Consider the following 17329-nt stretch of genomic DNA (forward strand, 5'->3'; position numbering starts at 1 on the left):
TGCTCATTCACAGAAGTGATTCACACATTCCAATATTCATATACTAATGTAGTTTCCTATCCAGACATGGATACTTGTTTGCTACCATATATGCTGTGCATCTGTCTGGAGAGGTATACAGTTGGGGAACTGGCCCATATAGATAAATTAACGAATAATTGCATGTGATCTGTAACTGTGATGGGATTACTATATAATTATTGGTAACCACACTGCAGAGAAATCATATAAGCAATTGATATGTTATCTAGGGGAGGAGACATTTCTCCAGTAGGCAGCCTCTGTCCCCATGTCTGGATTTCTAGGGTGCATGAGAGATTCCCCTCATTTTTGGAACAGTCTTTCTCCTGAAACTCACCCACACATCATAAGCTGCACTGACACATTTTTATTCAAGTCAGTTTTGGGTGGTGTGAAGGTAGGATTAATAGTTAACCTATCTGTGAGAAGGCTTGCTGAACAGCAAAAACTTGAATAGATACTAGCTATTAACCATCTAAATTCCTATGATTTGTGGGGATGGGATGGAAGAACAGGAAGCTTAATATACCCATTTTCCAGGTAACAAGCCATCTGATGTCAATTATTTATTACTAAAATGGCCCCACCCATCTCATCAGATGCTGGTTTAGCAATAAAAAAAAACCACAATCCAAAAATAGTTCCAAACAAATGTACAACTTGTTTTTTTTTCTTTACCTTTAAATCAATCTCATGTGGTTTGTATAAGTGATGTGACTTTATACCCAGGAGCTGTGAGTTTGAGGCTTAGTTAAGCCAAGAATTCATTGGATAGCCTTGTACAAAATGTGCAGTGCAATCTTAAGCAGATTCACACCATTCTAAATAGCTGTGCTTAGATTGCACTGATGATCTTTCAGCCTCAGTTTCCTCTCTGTGAAATGGAGACACAGTAGGAAACTATTTTGTAGCCCTTGCATACAGAGTTAATGAGGCATACAGTGTGTTCCGCCATGCAGATAACTAATTGCTATGATATCTGTGCAGTTGGGTGTTTGCAAGAGGGTGGCAGATGGAACGGTGGGGGTACTAACTGAGGTGTGCCTTGTGCTGCCTCTCCCACCTCTCTGCAGAGTGGTTACTGTGGTCCGTGCCACGTTCCCCCGGCAGCAAGTTGGTTCAGGAAGTCAGCAGCCCACCACACAGGGTCTTTAGTTCTCTGTTGTTTTCCCGCACGGTACTGGAGGTGGGGGAAAGGGTGGGTAGCAGCCCCCCCCATCCGAACAGTCAGACTGTGCAAATGTGAACCCCCAACCTCCATCTTGCCATGGATCAATCAGAGGGTTGTGGTGTGGGCCAGGAAATGAGATGAGGCAGGCTTTTCAGACAGGGAGCAGCCAAACCACAGGGAGAAAAGAGCAAGGTTTGTGTATTCAGAAAGTATCATTTGCTCTTCTTCCTTTTTTTCTTTGATTCACAGATGCCTCCATTTAGTATTCTTCAACATTTGTTAGGAAAAAAACAAGTCTGCTTTCCCCACATTATTAGTTTTAAGTCCAACAAGCAGGCGACAATTGCCCTATTTACCTGAAAGGAAGACGAGGTTCCTCCCACCCCCACCCCCGCCACATGTGCCATAAAGAAAAAGAGGGGGCTAGCTTAAATTCTCATACTAATTATATACAATAATAATAATAATAATAATAGTTTTGAAGTCCTTTTTGTATGTAACATTTTTGCAGGAGGATTGTCTTCCTTTGGGCAAATGCAGTACTAGGCTTGCCAGTCAAGGCTATTTAGGGGGTGGAGATGTCACTACCTGGAAGTAGGGTTTGCCAGGCAATTAGCAGAATGTGGGGGAAGGTGAGGACTTACACTTTGAGGAGGCACAATCAGTATCCCTGGCATGATGACATTACTTCCAGTGCGTGCAACCTGGAACTGAAATCACCACACCAATTGCAATTGCCCGATTTCACCCACCATTTTCCTCCTACCACCCAGCTTTGTGATGGAGGGCAGCGGCATCAGAAATGTCACAACCCTATGCCTCCCTTTTGTGCAACTGGAGGTGATAGCATTGCATGCATGTGGGCCATTTGCTTGGGTTACCTGCCAATGATGGGTGATTTCCAGGTGGCTTGCCTCCTCCTGCCAATTGCCAGCAATTGGTAGGCCGAGAGGCAAATCGCTGGGAGTTTGCCTGCCACCAGGCCCCAAAGAGAGCTAGTGGAGATGGGCAGCCTGGCAGAAGGATTCCTGCTTTGACTGTTCCTTCACATTAAAAAAAATAAACACAAACAGAAGGCTAGCAAAGCATGTGAACCTCCATGAAAGCTGTACTAGTGCAAGGTCAAACTGGACATGATGTGGGAGACAATGAGTAGAATCTTCCCTATGAATTCTTGTTTTTATTTTACTGCAGCTGTGGGTGCTTTGGGTTGGATCTAAACAATGGTCTGATTGAAGCCATTCCCCTGAGATGGCTTTCCTGATTAAAATCATACCATCACCCCACACCCTTTTTTTCCTTGTTGGGGATGGGGGAGATAGAGGCCACTTATCTCTTCCTGTGGGATAGAAAAGATAGTTAATTTTTAGCACACAGATGACCTGAGGGGAAAGGGTTGTACTACTTCCCTCCTTGCCACTGATCAGATTTGGAGTTCCCCCATCCTCAACTCAGTGAAGCTACTAAAAAACAAATCTACCAGGAGTCACTCTGTTTGGACATCAGAAATTGACATTAGGTCAGGATGTGGGCTTGTATGTGTTCCTCCCTCTCTTCTCAAGCAGAAAATCTTGATGAGAAATTGTCCATTTTGGGGGAGACTCAAATTAGAGACAACCAGGGTCAGATTCTAATGCAGCTGTGGACTTGAAGGTAGACTTTGAAGCAACCACATGTCTTCAGAAAGATAAAGGCATCTAAATATGGCTGGAACAATTTTTTCCAGTCCAGGGCCCCCAAGTAAATCCCCGTAACTCAAACAATCATATCGCCTACCCAAATGCTGACAACAGGGAGGGTGTTTTCATGGGGCTACTCCTTCAGTTTGAAGCACTACATTTATTAATGCAAAATGCACACCTATCTAAGTCTCATACAGAACAATTGTAAACATATTTTGTCTCTTTTTTATAAAGGCTTAATGTGTTGAAAGTTGATGCTTTTTGTGGTGTGGAGGCAAATAACGTCACCTGGTAAACAACATCCCATTAAGCCTGTGTTAGAGCAACAGGACATTTTTTTATCCAGGTAGTTGGGAAATCTAAAAATGGCCGATTCCACACTACCTTAGCTCCCGTTTTTCTTGTGCAATGATTGCTTCATCTGTTATTGTGCGTTCTTCGCTTGTTTGTCCACATCACCCTTTGAATAGTGCTTCTCCTGCGCAATACGTTGATCACATCCCCTTTCAAAAAGACGGGTAAAGGGGCGGGAAAAACCTGAACGGCCCCGCAGTTTGTTTTTTTTAAAAAGGACAAATTGACACTATATCGACGAGTAAGCATCCTGGTTCAATGGTACAACACCATTAATATAATATATATTAAAAAATCACTCGAGACACTTACGATGAGCGCTCAGAACATCACAGCCTGCATGCTGGTTGAAATCATCCGGGAATGGGTGAGCGGTCACGATCACCTACAGCAGCATCCCACAGCAGAGCTTCATTTTGTCTTTGGAAAATTGACATCTGTGCCTAACTCATCGGCACAGTCCATGTCTGGCGTAACATGAGCCATGATTTCAGTATCATGTGGATGCCCCCCCCCAATATATAAATTGAATTAACATATGAAATTTTTCCTGATATTTGAGGTCTGCCCGCTTTTTTAAAATGAGATTAATATGATGAGATGTCACCATATCGACACGGTACTCTTTTATTTTTTAAAAAAAGGGGTGGGGACAAAGGCGGAGAATTACTCCTTAATTGGGGGGCGGGTCAAGAGAGGCTCGGAATTCAACGGAGGGCAGTTATTCGTTAAAAGATAACCCGCGGCGAAAATGCAATGGGCTGTGGCAACGCCATGCCGAATTAATGACGGCTTCAGAGACGATGTGTGTGAACAGATGAAGGAATGGCGCTGTGGAAGCGAAAAACTGCCGCGAGAACAATGGTAGTGTGGATTCGGCCAATAAGCCCTACCTTGCTCAGTGAGGGTTGATATATTAAAGAAATGTTAGGTAATACCTGGGCCGTCGTCACACAGACATCTCTTCCGTTAAATTTACAGCATATAGCGTCCTAACTGTTATCGGCACAGTAACGTTTCTTTGGGTCACCTAACAGCTCTTTGCGCCACCAGCTGTCCACATCAAAGCACTCTGTTCTGTTCTCTCTAACCGTGCAGAAGCAGCTCCTCCCCCTTTTTTTTATTATTCTGGCATTTAATTCCGCTATAACGGAATAACAGCATATAAACATTCCGTTAGAGCAAAACATTACGACCCTTTTGTTTTTCCAACTTTGAAATTATATAAATAGCCCTTTGCCCGCAGAAAACTCCCTGACTGACATGATCCCCATCGCTGAAGACTCTGTCATGGCGATTGAGTCATTTTTACTTCAGCAGAAAGTTTGTATTGTGTTATGTTGTTATGGCGTTATAAGGACATAATAAAATAAAAAAGGGGAGTCGCAGGAAGAAATGGATTCTGGGATTGAAGGGAGGGCATAGGGCGTTGCGAGGCGAAATACATCAATGTGAGGCATTCACACTGAGGCACAAAATAGCGCGACTATCAAGCACAAAGCAGAAGAGAGAAAATCGCTACAGTGTTGGAATAAGGTGGGTGTTTGCCGGGAAATAGCGCCATTTTAGCACTAAATAAAAGCCCGTGTGACGACGGCCATAAACTATCTTAGCTCCCTATTTTCATGATTTAGAAATCTTGCAACAAGCCCAGGTTTTTTTGGATCTGAATTACATATTTTTGGATGTTTTAAATTCTGCCAATACAATTTTATCCCACTCAGGAGCTCAGGAGTGACATACTGGGTTTTGTATGCTGTTTATAGCCATTTGCCAAATTTTGTCTAACCAGTCTTGCTTTATGAGTCCCAATGGGCACGAACAGAAAAAAAACCCCGAACATGATGTTTGTTGTTCGTTGCCATCCACGAACAAGGACTCACGAACAACCACGAACATTGCCCTGTTCACAAACATGTTCGTGGTTGGCTGTTCGTGGGGGCCAGCAGTCTATCCTCCAGCTATCATCCAAATTTGGTCAAGATCCCTACCGCACCACTCCCAGAAACCTGACCTGAGCAGGCACCAGGAAAGGTACCAATAATAAATAATAGTTTGGTCCAGAGCCTAGCAGTAGCCCTGGAACTTGAAGGGGTAGATCCCTGTCCCACCACACACAAAGAACATTCAAGCTCCAATATGCTCTCTCTATCAAAATGCCAACAGCAACTCTCTCTCCCTCTCCACTGTCTCCAAAGTCAGAGCTGGGAGCCCCCCTCCCTCCTGGTCTTTGCTCCCTTTTTGTAACAAATTTAGAGCTCCACACTTGAAAGGAAGACTTGCCTATCAAGCTAAATTGGGCTTAGATTGGGGTTTCCAGGGCAACAGCAGGAGTTCAGACAGAGTTCAGACAATCCCTGCCTAAGTTGCCAAGGGAATTGATTGCAGGTGCCAGACTGTCTGGCTTGATGAACAGCAAGAGGAACAGCAACAAACGAGGCTTGCAATGACACCTGTTCGTTTAGAATGGGGCTTCACGAACAGCTTGTTTGTGAACAGCAGATTTGGCTGTTTGTGGCTTTTTTTGTTCGTATTGCTGTTCGTGCCCATCTCTAGTCCTGACTCCCTAAGATACTGTCTGCCCTGATTTGGATATCCCAGGCAAGCCTGATCTTGTCAGATTTCAGAAGCTACTCGGGTTGTCCTTGTTTGGTAATAGGGGGGTACCCCCCAGAGGATGGGGGGTATCTTGGGGGAGGTGCATTTAGGAGGTACTTACCTCCTGATCATATACCCATTTTGGTCGATTTTAAGGAAATTGCTCTCCCCTTTACATGGGCCTTTCCTTCTTTGTTGCACTGGGAATGATGTCATTCCCGACACAACAATGAAGGAACTCCGGAGCTCCCAGACGGGCCAGACTCATTCCCCACATCTCCCCTCCCCCCTACCAGCCAGGTAAGAGGGGGCCAGGGGCAGAGGCTGGGAGTGGGTTGTCCCCCACTCCCACTCACACTGGGGGACTGGAAACCCTAGTCAGCAACAAAGACTAGGGTTGCAGAGGCAGGCAACGGCAAATTACCTGTTAGTCTCTTGTCATGAAAACCCCACCAGAGTTTGCCATAAATCAGCTGTGACTTGATGGCATTCTGTACCACCAAGATATTGTCCAATACCTTGCAAATACCATCTAGTCTGCCACTAATAGGTATTTAACACTTTTTCCTGTTGTCTGTCTGAAAAGTGCTCTTTGTGGGTGTGTCAAAGAAACATCTGTTTCTGTTTCTATTTGTTTGTTTATTTTCTTTATCTTTAATCTGCCTTTCTATGAAATTTAAAACAATGAAATTTAAAACAATGCCATATTACAGAACTTGAAAGCAATGCAATAAAACTAGGATAAGACATGTCATATAAGAAATGCATAAACTGAATTACAGAAATTAGAAAACAAGGCAGTAAAAAAACCAAGAAAACGCATACACTAAACAGCTCATAAACTAGCAGTTAGAGTGTTGGTCTAGAGCAGTGGTTCTCAACCTGGGGCCATATGGCCCCCCAGGGGGCCCCAGGATATTCCAAGGGGGCCACAGGTAAACATTGCATAAATGGGGGGCCACGGCACAAGACTAGGGGGCCACAGAGGGAAGTGAGAAGTGAAGAAAATAGAGAAGTGACCGAGAAAAGAAAACAGAAAAGACAGTGTGTGGGGTGCTGTTTCTTCATGCAAGTGTAACCCTTGGCTATTTACAAACAAGACATTGAAATAGCTACCTTCAAGTACAACACCTTTATTGGCATATAAAATAGCTACCTTTATACCAGTAGGACAGGGGGGCCACAGGGAGGAAACAAGGTCAGAAGGGGGCCACGGTTAGAAAAAGGTTGAGAAACACTGGTCTAGAGACCCAGATTCTAATACCCACTGTTCCGTGGAAGCTTTCTGGGTAACCTTGGGGCAGCCAGTGTCTCTCACAGCCTACCCTACCTCACAAGGTTGTTGTGAGGATAAAATGGAAAATGTAAGCTACTTTGGGTCCCATTTGGGAAGAAAGAATAGCATAACTAGTAGTCAGGTCATTGACTTCAATGGGCTTAGACTGGAGTAACTCTATTTAGGATTGTGCTGTAAATTTAATAACTGGGGGGTTATATCTGATTCTCTTTTTTGTCTTGCCTTTTTAAAAAAAAGGGGGGGATTATTCACTATGGGTTCCAGGTTTACAGGGTTACTCAAGTCAAGATCCATTGATTTCTGCTTAGGATTGTATTGCTAGTCTGCATAGTTTTAATTAGGGAGGGGGATAGTATTAGAAAGCCTGAGAGCTCAGGGCATTCTTGTTTAGTCTTTGAAGCTATTGATTATGGTGTGTAGTTTAACTGTCATAGCATATGCAAAAAAATAAAAAGGATGCATCCTTTTCTTCCAACAAGAAACATTTTGTTTTGTGTTATTTGATTGTAAAATATTTTACACTTCCTTTGGTATTTCCACAAAGCTTTGGTAGCGTACCAGTTCCAACATATATTTATTTAAAATATTTCTATCCTGCTCTGTCAATAAAACATTCCCATGGCAGCTTACGACATTCAGTTAAGAGAACAGAAACATATCAAAACCACATAAAGCCAACAGCATGAAAATATGTTGGAGACAGAATAAAAACCATTAAAACCTGCTAACTTGAATAAAAAATTGTCAGAACTGAAAAGCCTTGAAGTTATAGATGATCTAGCAGGAACTTAAATATCATTAATAAAACCAGCAGAATTTTTTAAAAGCCACCAATTCTCTGTGGCAAAGGTGGGGAGAATTATGAAAAGGAATTAACTACTCTGATAACAAGTGGGTGATTAATTAACTAAAAATGTAGTATCATATCATGGAATCATGTATATCTGGACATGATGTACTAAATTCTTCCATGTTCCTGTTAATGCTCTCTGAGGCAACATTTTAAAGCATACCTTATGCCTTTGAGTGATGGATGGGAAACTTGAGAGGGTAACATGCATTTCCGGTTGTATGTTGGCAGCCTCTTGTTCTTTCTATATGTGTGTGTGTGTTTCCTGTCTGAAGCATTATCTTTGAGGTCCCTTCAAGATGACCACACTAAATTGTTTAGTTTGCTTGTGACCACTTAAGACTTTGTAAAAGAAACATTTTATATACTAACCAAGTCGTCCTAGTGGCTCTTTTGTGGCCTAAAATTTGAGGTGCTGAAAACCAATATATATATTTAGCATTATCTGTATGTGGACTTTCAACAAAAGGTGCGTAATGATTTGCTGTTCTATTTTGCTTTTATATCCTTTTTAATCTTTTGACTTTGGACCTTCAGTTCAGCTCCTCTTTAAACATACCTTAGGAAGGTTCTGGTCACAATGGTTGCCACAGATCCCTTTATCTTCCTGGTGGAGAGGGAAGAACCTGGCGCTTACCTGGAGTAATCTTCTCATCCAGTGTGTGCTCCTGGCGGGTGAGATAACATTATGGAAGTGAGGTTGCTGTGCCCGGCAGGAGCATGCCCACTACATGCTGGCCTGGGAGGGTTTTTGCCTCCTGGGCCCATTCTCCGGGCCTTCCCCCCCCCACAGCCAACTGAGCAGCAGCAGGGGGCAGAGGCTAAGAACAGGGGATCTCCTGTCCCTACCAGGAGACTGGCAGCCTCAGTCACAACCAAGACTCCCCTCCCCCCCACAATCCGCCACTCACACAGAGCTTCAAGTGTTCTCCACTTTACTCTGGCTTTTACCTTCCCTTTTGTGTTTGAATGACCTTTATATTGGTGCCTCCTTGACTCCCTCAAAAAGTTTTGCTACCAACAAGGCTTTTGCCTTAGACCTCCTTGGTTTAATTGGTAATGTAGGAAGGTTTGTTATAGATGGTAGTTTGACAGAATGTTCAGCACATGAGGTTGGTTATGAGGTAAAAAAGGATCTTTCTTTTCTTAAACAAAAGTAGAATTTACTTATAAGTATGTAAGTATGATGTTTGCAGAGTTCTGATTAATTGTATTGGTTTCAGAACAATTCTTCAGCTCGGTGGTTTCACAATAATTATCTCTTCTTAAAGGTATATTCACAGATTCAGTCACACAGATTAATTTTCCATGCAGGTCTTCACTACCAGAATAAACTCTCTTCTCATCCACACAGAGATTCACTCAGACCTTTCCCCACAATTTGCCTGATTTAGCCAGAATAACCTAGAGTTAATGCTTCCCCTCAGCACTGACTAAAATCTGCAGTTAACTCAGCCCTCTAAGGATACAGCTACCATCCAATCAGATCACACTCCACTCACCCCTCCAGCCCTCCTGTCCTCGGAGGCCTGCCATTAAACCCACAGTAACAAATATTTTAAAATGGAAAGCAGAAATAAAACTCAAACTATTTAGATGCAAAAGTCATAACTATACACATGAGCTTTCTGTACATGTTTTGTAGCACACTGGCATGGTCCACACTTGGATTCCTGGCAAGCGTTCACTTCTCTCAGGCATTTCCCTTTCTGTAAAGCATTTCTATGAAGCCCTTTATTCCCATAAAACCCTTTTATTGCCATTCCCTTCATTTCTTGGTTATTCTAGCATTCCCACCTGTCCCTCCATTATACCTTAACTTAAAGATTTTGTTTATTATTATTATTATCATGTTTTCACAGTCCACCAGGGGTTTGGGCTGAAATTTTTGGTCCTTTGATAACTTGGATTTTCTCCAAGGATCGAGGTGTCAGTGAGGGTATTGCCTTCGTATGTGGCATGTTGCAAGTACTGTGGCTGTTTGCAACTGACCAGTTTTATCCTGTCTGTGCCAATGCCACTTAAATGTATTGTTTAGTTAATCCTTTTGGAATCACATCTAGCACTCCTAGCACTCCTGAAATAACCATTCTGTTTCCTCAGACACACTGAATTTTTAATCTTAGATCTTGATATTTTATTTTTTCAATCTCTTTTTCCTCAATTCAACAATCACCTGGGATTGCCATATCAACCAGTTTGACCTTCTTACTTTTAACTAAAATAATATCTGAAGTGTTATACTCTAACTTCTTATCCATTTGAATTTTAACTCCCACAAGATCTTAACTTTCGCATTTTCAACAACATTCTTAGGCTTATGTTCCCACCATATTTCATGGACAGTAGCTCATACTTTTTGCATAAATTCCAATGCAACATTGCAGTTACTATCATAATTATCATCTTTTTAAAAAACTTGCATTTGGTTCCATGCTGAGCCAAATTTAGCTCTAGAGAGACAGGTTACAGACCCCTACCCTAGCCAAATACATATTTAGGCTCCCTGCTGTGTTCCTTATGGGCAGAAACATAGCAGGATAGAACCTCAACACCCCTCATTTTCAAAATTCAGTCCAGGACCCACACAGGATGAGCCTAATCACATGTCGGGGTGAGGGGCTAAGTGGACCCTTCACAGCCATAGTTTGCTTAATTTCCCAAAGATTACAAGAGCAGGACTCAATTCTTTCTGAAGGTTATGTTTATTGTTGTGCCATGAATGTGTTTGGTGCTTTTTCAAAGTCAAAAGAAACCCAGAATGTACCTGGGTGTTGAGGCTGATGGGTTTCCTCAATGGAAATGCACTCTGTTCATGCACAGAAATACCTTTCTTGTTTAGTTTCAGTGATCTTTCAAATTGCCTTGGACTCCATAACTTTCTAGTACCTTTCTGTGACTTTTGATTTGTATTGGATGGACGGTCTGTGTTTGTGTGTGTGTGTTTGAGACAACATTGTGAATGAACTGATAAGAAGTAAATAAGGAACAGATGCCACACACTTTTAATGAGGGTGAACACCCCCTCTTCCTTCTCTCTCCATCCCAGCAGGATGGAATGCTGCTTCTGGATGATGGGCTGTTTCCTCTTCGGATTTAAATTTAACATTTAATGGGATTAAAATATTGACCCAGTCTTTCCTGGGGAGCTGGCCATTGGAGAATGGATTACTTCTTTTTAAACAGAGATCTTCCCAACAGGGGAGGGAAGGGGGAGGTCGTCTGGTGTAGAAGAGGGGAAAGGAGGCAGAAGACAGCCATCCAGTTGGTTGGAATGTTTTTCCCCTTCCCTTTACAAATATGCAGCCTCCAAACCAGCTGCTTTGGCTCCTTCTGGAACGAGTTCTGAGCAGAATTGATTCTATGTCCTGCTGGTGTGTAGCAATTCTAAAATCTGGGCAGGCCGATAGTTTGTTCTTAGTGGGCAAACTTCTGTTGGAGTATTTATTTATTTACTTTGTATATTTACTTCATATGTCATATTTACTTCACTGAGACTCAAAGTGGATTACAAAACTACAGGAAAAACAATTTAGGCAGCATAAGAGATCCAGTAAACAATGCAATAGGACTAGGATTACAGGAAACAATGCAAATGGAAAACGAAGGCTGGAAACAATGCAAACGGAAAACTAAGACATGAACTACCATAAAGTACACAGAGAGTGGATCACAACGGCACAGTAGTCCAATAAAAGCAAGCAGATACAAACAATAAGCGCTGCAATAGACTACAATCCTGTGTCCTTATAAAAATGCCTTCCTGACCATCTCTGTTTTGCATGTTCTGTGGAATGACAGATGCATGGGAGCCTTCCTGACTTCTTCAGGCAGGCCATTCCACAATATGGGAGCCACAGCAGTAAATACATGTGTATAAGCAGTTGCCAATCTTACCCATTTACAGGGTGGCATCCTCAAAAGACTTAGCTGTGGTGCAGCATGATGGGAGAGGCGGTCCTGCAGGCATGCGGGATAGGAATGAATAAACTTCCAGTTGCACAGAATGAGAGACAGCATGGTATAATGATCAGAGTATCAGACAGGGATCAGGGAGACTCGGGTTCAAATCCCACTCAGCCATGAAAGAGTATCCTTGGGCTAGTCATCCTTGGGTATCCTTGGGAATCCTTGGGTATCCTTGGGCTAGTCATGCACTCTCAGCCTCGCCTACCTCACAGGTTGTGTGATGATTAAATGGAGGAAAAGAGAATACTGTAAGCTGCTGAACTGCTTTTCTAAGTCCTGCCTGCTCACCTCACTGTGACTTTCTGCAAGAATATAGTCCTCAACTTCATTTTCTGTCAAAGATTAATAGGGCAGCCCTAAATAGAGGTATTCAATCCAGTCTAAACCCATTGTTATATCCAACCTTTCTAGTTAAAACTATAGTCTCAGGAAAATTTGTTAAAAATAATTCACTAATCAGAACTTACTTCTGAGTAAACAAGCATTAGCATAAAATGGTTTTACTTTTTAAAATCTGGTAGTTTTGCCAAATAGTTTTGGAAAAATCTGGTAGTTTTGCCAAATAGACTTAACAATATAGCTTCTAGGTATATCTTATCAGGCTAGACTGGCTTCATCACTGGACAATATTAAATGTCCAGTATCAGAAAGCTGATTGATCTTGTTTATTGGGCAAAGGAAACTAAAGCGATTATGCTTTTTAGATGCTGAAAAAGCATTTGACAAAGTAGAACATTTGCTTTTACTAAATCTTTAGAGGCTTATGGTTTTGGAAACTATTTAATAGAATGGAACAAATTATCTATTCAGACTCTACAGAAAGATTAAGTCTCCATGCTCAAACTTCTTCACCATTTCCAATTAATGGAAGAGTTCAGCAAGAGTGTGTCCTCTCTGCTTTACTTTTAATTTTTCTCTTGAACCTAGGGTTGTCAGCTCCAAGTTGGGAAGTTCCTGGAGATTTGGGGGGTGAAACCTGGAGAAACCTGGAGAAAATTGGGTTTGGGGAGAGAAAGGACCTTGGCATGGCACAATTCCACAGAGTCAACCCCCCAAAGTAGCCGTTTTCTCCAGGTGAATTGATCTCTGTGGCCTGGAGACCAGTTGTAATTCCGGGAGATCTCCAGCCACTACCTGGAGACTGGCAACCGTACTTGAACCTTACTAATTTGAAAGCTAACTAATTTACAATGAGGTAGAAATATAAATCAGGATGAAAAGGTATGGTTGTCCTTTATTCACATTAGTAATTCAAAACTTGGCAGAATATTTATAACTGGTATTTTTTATCTTTTTAATCTTCCTCTTTTTTATACTAAATTGTTTGACTTCTTGTACTAAACAACTTGTAAGTTAAATAAACAAACAAATACATACATACATTAAAAATTAAAATCTTATAGTTTTGACTTTGATTTGTTAGGGATGGGGAAAACTTGTTCCTGCCTCATACATTTATATCATCCCAGTTGAGGGAAATTCAGGAACAGTAAGTCTTTCCTAACTTGAATTCCTAACTTGAAAAACTATCTTTTCAGCTTTCCTACTTATGGATTATGTTGAATTTAGTTTATTTGGAAATTTAAATATGAAGACTTTGTTATATTGATCCTTTCTTGCCATTAAGTATGTATGTATTTGTTTGTTTATTTAACTTACAAGTTGTTTAGTACAAGAAGTCAAACAATTTAGTATAAAAAAAGAGGAAGACTAAAAAGATAAAAAAATACCAGTTATAAATATTCTGCCAAATTTTGAATTACTAATGTGAATAAAGGACAACCATACTTTTTTTAAAGCATCGTTTCCAAAAGTGGTATTTACAATTAAGATAATTCAGATTGGTAGAACCCCCAAATTTGCATGAAAAGGCATCTTTTTCATACCTGGTACAGCAGAGCTGTTTCTATGCAGACACAATTCTCTGATTCTTGTTGCTGCTGCAGGTAATGGAACATCCGCACAACAGGTCCCCCCCCCCCTGCCTTTCTTGCATCTGCCCCATGTGGCCACCATTCCCCGTGCACATGCAAAGGTGCAGGCTGCATATTTTGCCATATTACTTTGCAATTAAAGACAAAAGATTCACTTTTATTTTTTTTAAAAAAGAATGCTGCGAACTAGTACATTCTTGCTGTAGAGCATTATGAAGTTATGCTTTAGTGATCTCAATTATTGATTTTAACAAAGCCTCAAAAAAGCCCTTTGGTGTGGTGGGGGAAATTATCACAATGGGGAGGGGGGGCTGAGGCAAGGAAAAGGGTGGCTGATGTGGGTGAGACCTGCAAAAATGCACACCTTATCATCCGCACAGTGTCCTAGGCCACTTCGTGATCTTTCCAAACTAATTTCAGAAAAATCTTTATATAGAAACATGGAAGTGGCCCAAAAAGGGGACCATGTGGTCTGGATGCTCTTGAAAATCATGCTGCTATAAGGAAGAGCAAAACATCCATGTGGAAAAAGTCTTGGAGGAAACCTTGTTCCCTTACATAGAGTACATTCACTGTGTTGGCAAGGCCACAGAGAAGAAACCCGGGGCAAAACAAAGTCTCACAGGCGGCCCTTCACCACCACCCCGCCAAACATGGAATATTGACATAAGAATGTAATCTGCAGTTTAGAAAGTAGCATTTAATGATGATATTCCTTAACAACCACAAATAACAATTCACTAGGCAAGGAAATCAGCTTTTTCTTTGACTCAATAAGTAATTGCCTTAAAGGTCAATTCCCCCCCCAAAAAACCTGTATGATCTCATGCTGCTTTACTGACTTGATTTATACCCCGCATTTCTCCCCCACTAGAGACCTAAAATAGTTTGCATCATTCTCCTGGGACATCACTGGCCCAAGGTTACCCACATGTCTTCCATGGCAGAGTAAGGATTTGAACCTGGGTCTCCCAGATCCTAGTTCAATGCTAACCTCTACTTTCACACCGTATTTCTACTTTAACTTCTGATCCAGCCACCTGTGACTGGATATTGTGCATTTGTTATGCTGTAGCAATACAGGACTTGTCTTGATCAAACTGGGAGCAACCTTGCTAATGAGTCAACCCCCACCCCCATCAAATAACCAGAGGTGGCCTTGGCATGAGGCAACATATCCTGGGGGGTTAGGGGTGCCAGACCACCAGGAAGTTCTCCTGCAAAGGCCTCATTGTAGTGAATAATGCATGTGCATAAAAGGGCTCCTTTGATTCCAGATAGGCTCGCACAGGGAAACCCCCCCCAAGTGGCTTGTACTCCAATAGGTGCCTTAATGGGCAGGTGGGTGGCTGCCCTTGCTATTTTCCACTGCAGGATCCAAACGTCTTTAGCAAACCCTGTCAATAAACTCCTCAAGCTGTCCTTTTTTCTTTTTTTTTGTTCCATCCTTCCTGTCTTTCTCTCTCCCCTTCTCGCTTTCTCTGAAAATAGTAGTGGTGTCTATTTCTGAACCGGAAATTGTGGAGGGAGAAGTCCAAGGTGGAGCGGGGGGAGCAAGAGGGAAGTATTGGGACAGAGAATTTGGTAAGGTCACTGTGGGTAAGAAAGAAACTGAGCTGTTTTGACACCTGTTGCCTTCAGTTGAATAGATTTTTAAGAACGAAAGATACGGTGTGTGTAATACCGCTTGGTGCAGCCTGGCTGGAATTGGCGGATGGGGGTGGCGGGGAATGGCCTGGAAATACATTGACCACTGGAAAATATATTGTGGAACTGAACTCTTCAGAGATGAATGTAGTAATTGATGAATGAAGTCAACCGAGCTATGTACATCTAAGTCTCCTCCCCTTAGGAAGAGATGAAAAGCAAAAGAGCAAAAGGTCTCGTCTTCACACAGTCGGGAAATCCAGCCCTCTTCCTCCTCCTGTCTCCCTTTGGCAGAAAACAGTTGATTACAGAGAGGAAAAACCCATCCTAAGAAGACTAACAAAATTTGTTACATGAGTTTAATAATAAACAAATAAATGGAGGGGCCCCCCTGAGTTCCAATCCTCAATCCACCACAAAGGGCACAGGGTGAATTTCAGTGGTCTGTCTATCATCCTAGACTGCCTCATAAGGGTGTTGTGAGCATCAAACAAGAAAATCATCTTGTCAACCACTCTTTGGAGGAAAGATGGGCTGTAACTGTATTAAATAAATCAATAATTGTGGGAGAGGCATGATGAAAGGTTTATATAGCATACTAAATGCTGGGGAGAGGGATTCAGTTCAAGGCACACTGTGGCTGCTTTTAACTAACAGGGATGAAAAACTTTTCCCAGTCAGATCAGATCATAGGTCTTCTTGTACTCCCCCTGGTTTAGCCCTTAGCTGGCTTTTTGAAAAGAGAATTTTCGAATGAATTAGAGGATAGGTCTATTGATGGCTATTTGCCAAAGTCATAAAAATGAGGCCTTCTATCTTTGCAGCCAAGATACTGTTGATTAATGAATGTCAGGAATAAAGAGGAGATAGTTACCTTCTCCATCAGACTCTGGTTGCATCTTTCTCAGGGGCATCCTGCTGGCCACACAGGTGGAAGATCAAGTGCTAGGTTTGATCAAATTCTTAGTTTCAGCATCTTTTACATTCTTATTCCACTTGCAAATTACTGCTACAGTATAATATCCCATATCCAATTGTGACAGCTAGTGTATGGTAGTGGTTAGAGATGGATTATGATGATCTGAGAGAGTCTGGCTCCCACATTGGGAAGACAGTTTGGTGTAGTGGTTAAGAGTGCAGGACTCTAATCTGGAGAACCGGGTTTGATTCCCCACACCTCCACTTGAAGCCAGCTGGGTGATCTTGGGCTAGTCACAGTTCTCTGGAGCTCTCTCAGCCTCACCTACCTCACAGGGTGTTTTGTTGTGGGGATAATAGTAACATACTTTGTAAACCGCTCTGTGTGGGAGTTAAGTCATCCTGAAGGGCGGTATATAAATCGAATGTTATTATGGGTATAAATGAAATAATGTTTTTAAAAGTGTGGATACAACTTATGGTTGCCAATCTCCAGGTGGGGCCTGGCGATCTCAAGGAATTACAATGGATCTCCAGGCTACAGATGTCAGTTCTCCTAGCGAAAATGGCTGCTTTAGATGGTGGACTGTATGGCATTATACCCTGCTGAGGCCCCTCCTCTCTCCAAATCCTTCCCTTCCCAGGCTTTACCCCAAATCTCCAAGAATTTCACAAACTGGAGCAGGTAACCTTAATGTAGCTTGTGAAAAACTCCATAAAGTTTATTAAGGGATTCCAAAGTCTCTGCAGCCATTTCCATTTGAAGACTTGAAAAGAAACAACCAGAGATATACACTAGTAATCACAATACTTCTCCTTCTCTAAATAAGAATAATTTTACTGTATTTTAAATATAAAGTGCACAGTGCTCAAGTGCATAATGTTAAT

General features: G+C 41.9%; 1 protein-coding gene across 1 annotated transcript in view; it reads left to right on the top strand.

The window, feature by feature from the left end:
• Nucleotides 1-17329, top strand: part of TBX21 (T-box transcription factor 21) — a 44163-nt gene that overhangs the window by 18723 nt on the left and 8111 nt on the right. The window lies entirely within an intron of this gene.

Source organism: Eublepharis macularius, chromosome 12 (genome assembly GCF_028583425.1).
Source record: "Eublepharis macularius isolate TG4126 chromosome 12, MPM_Emac_v1.0, whole genome shotgun sequence".
NCBI classification, from domain to species: domain Eukaryota; kingdom Metazoa; phylum Chordata; class Lepidosauria; order Squamata; family Eublepharidae; genus Eublepharis; species Eublepharis macularius.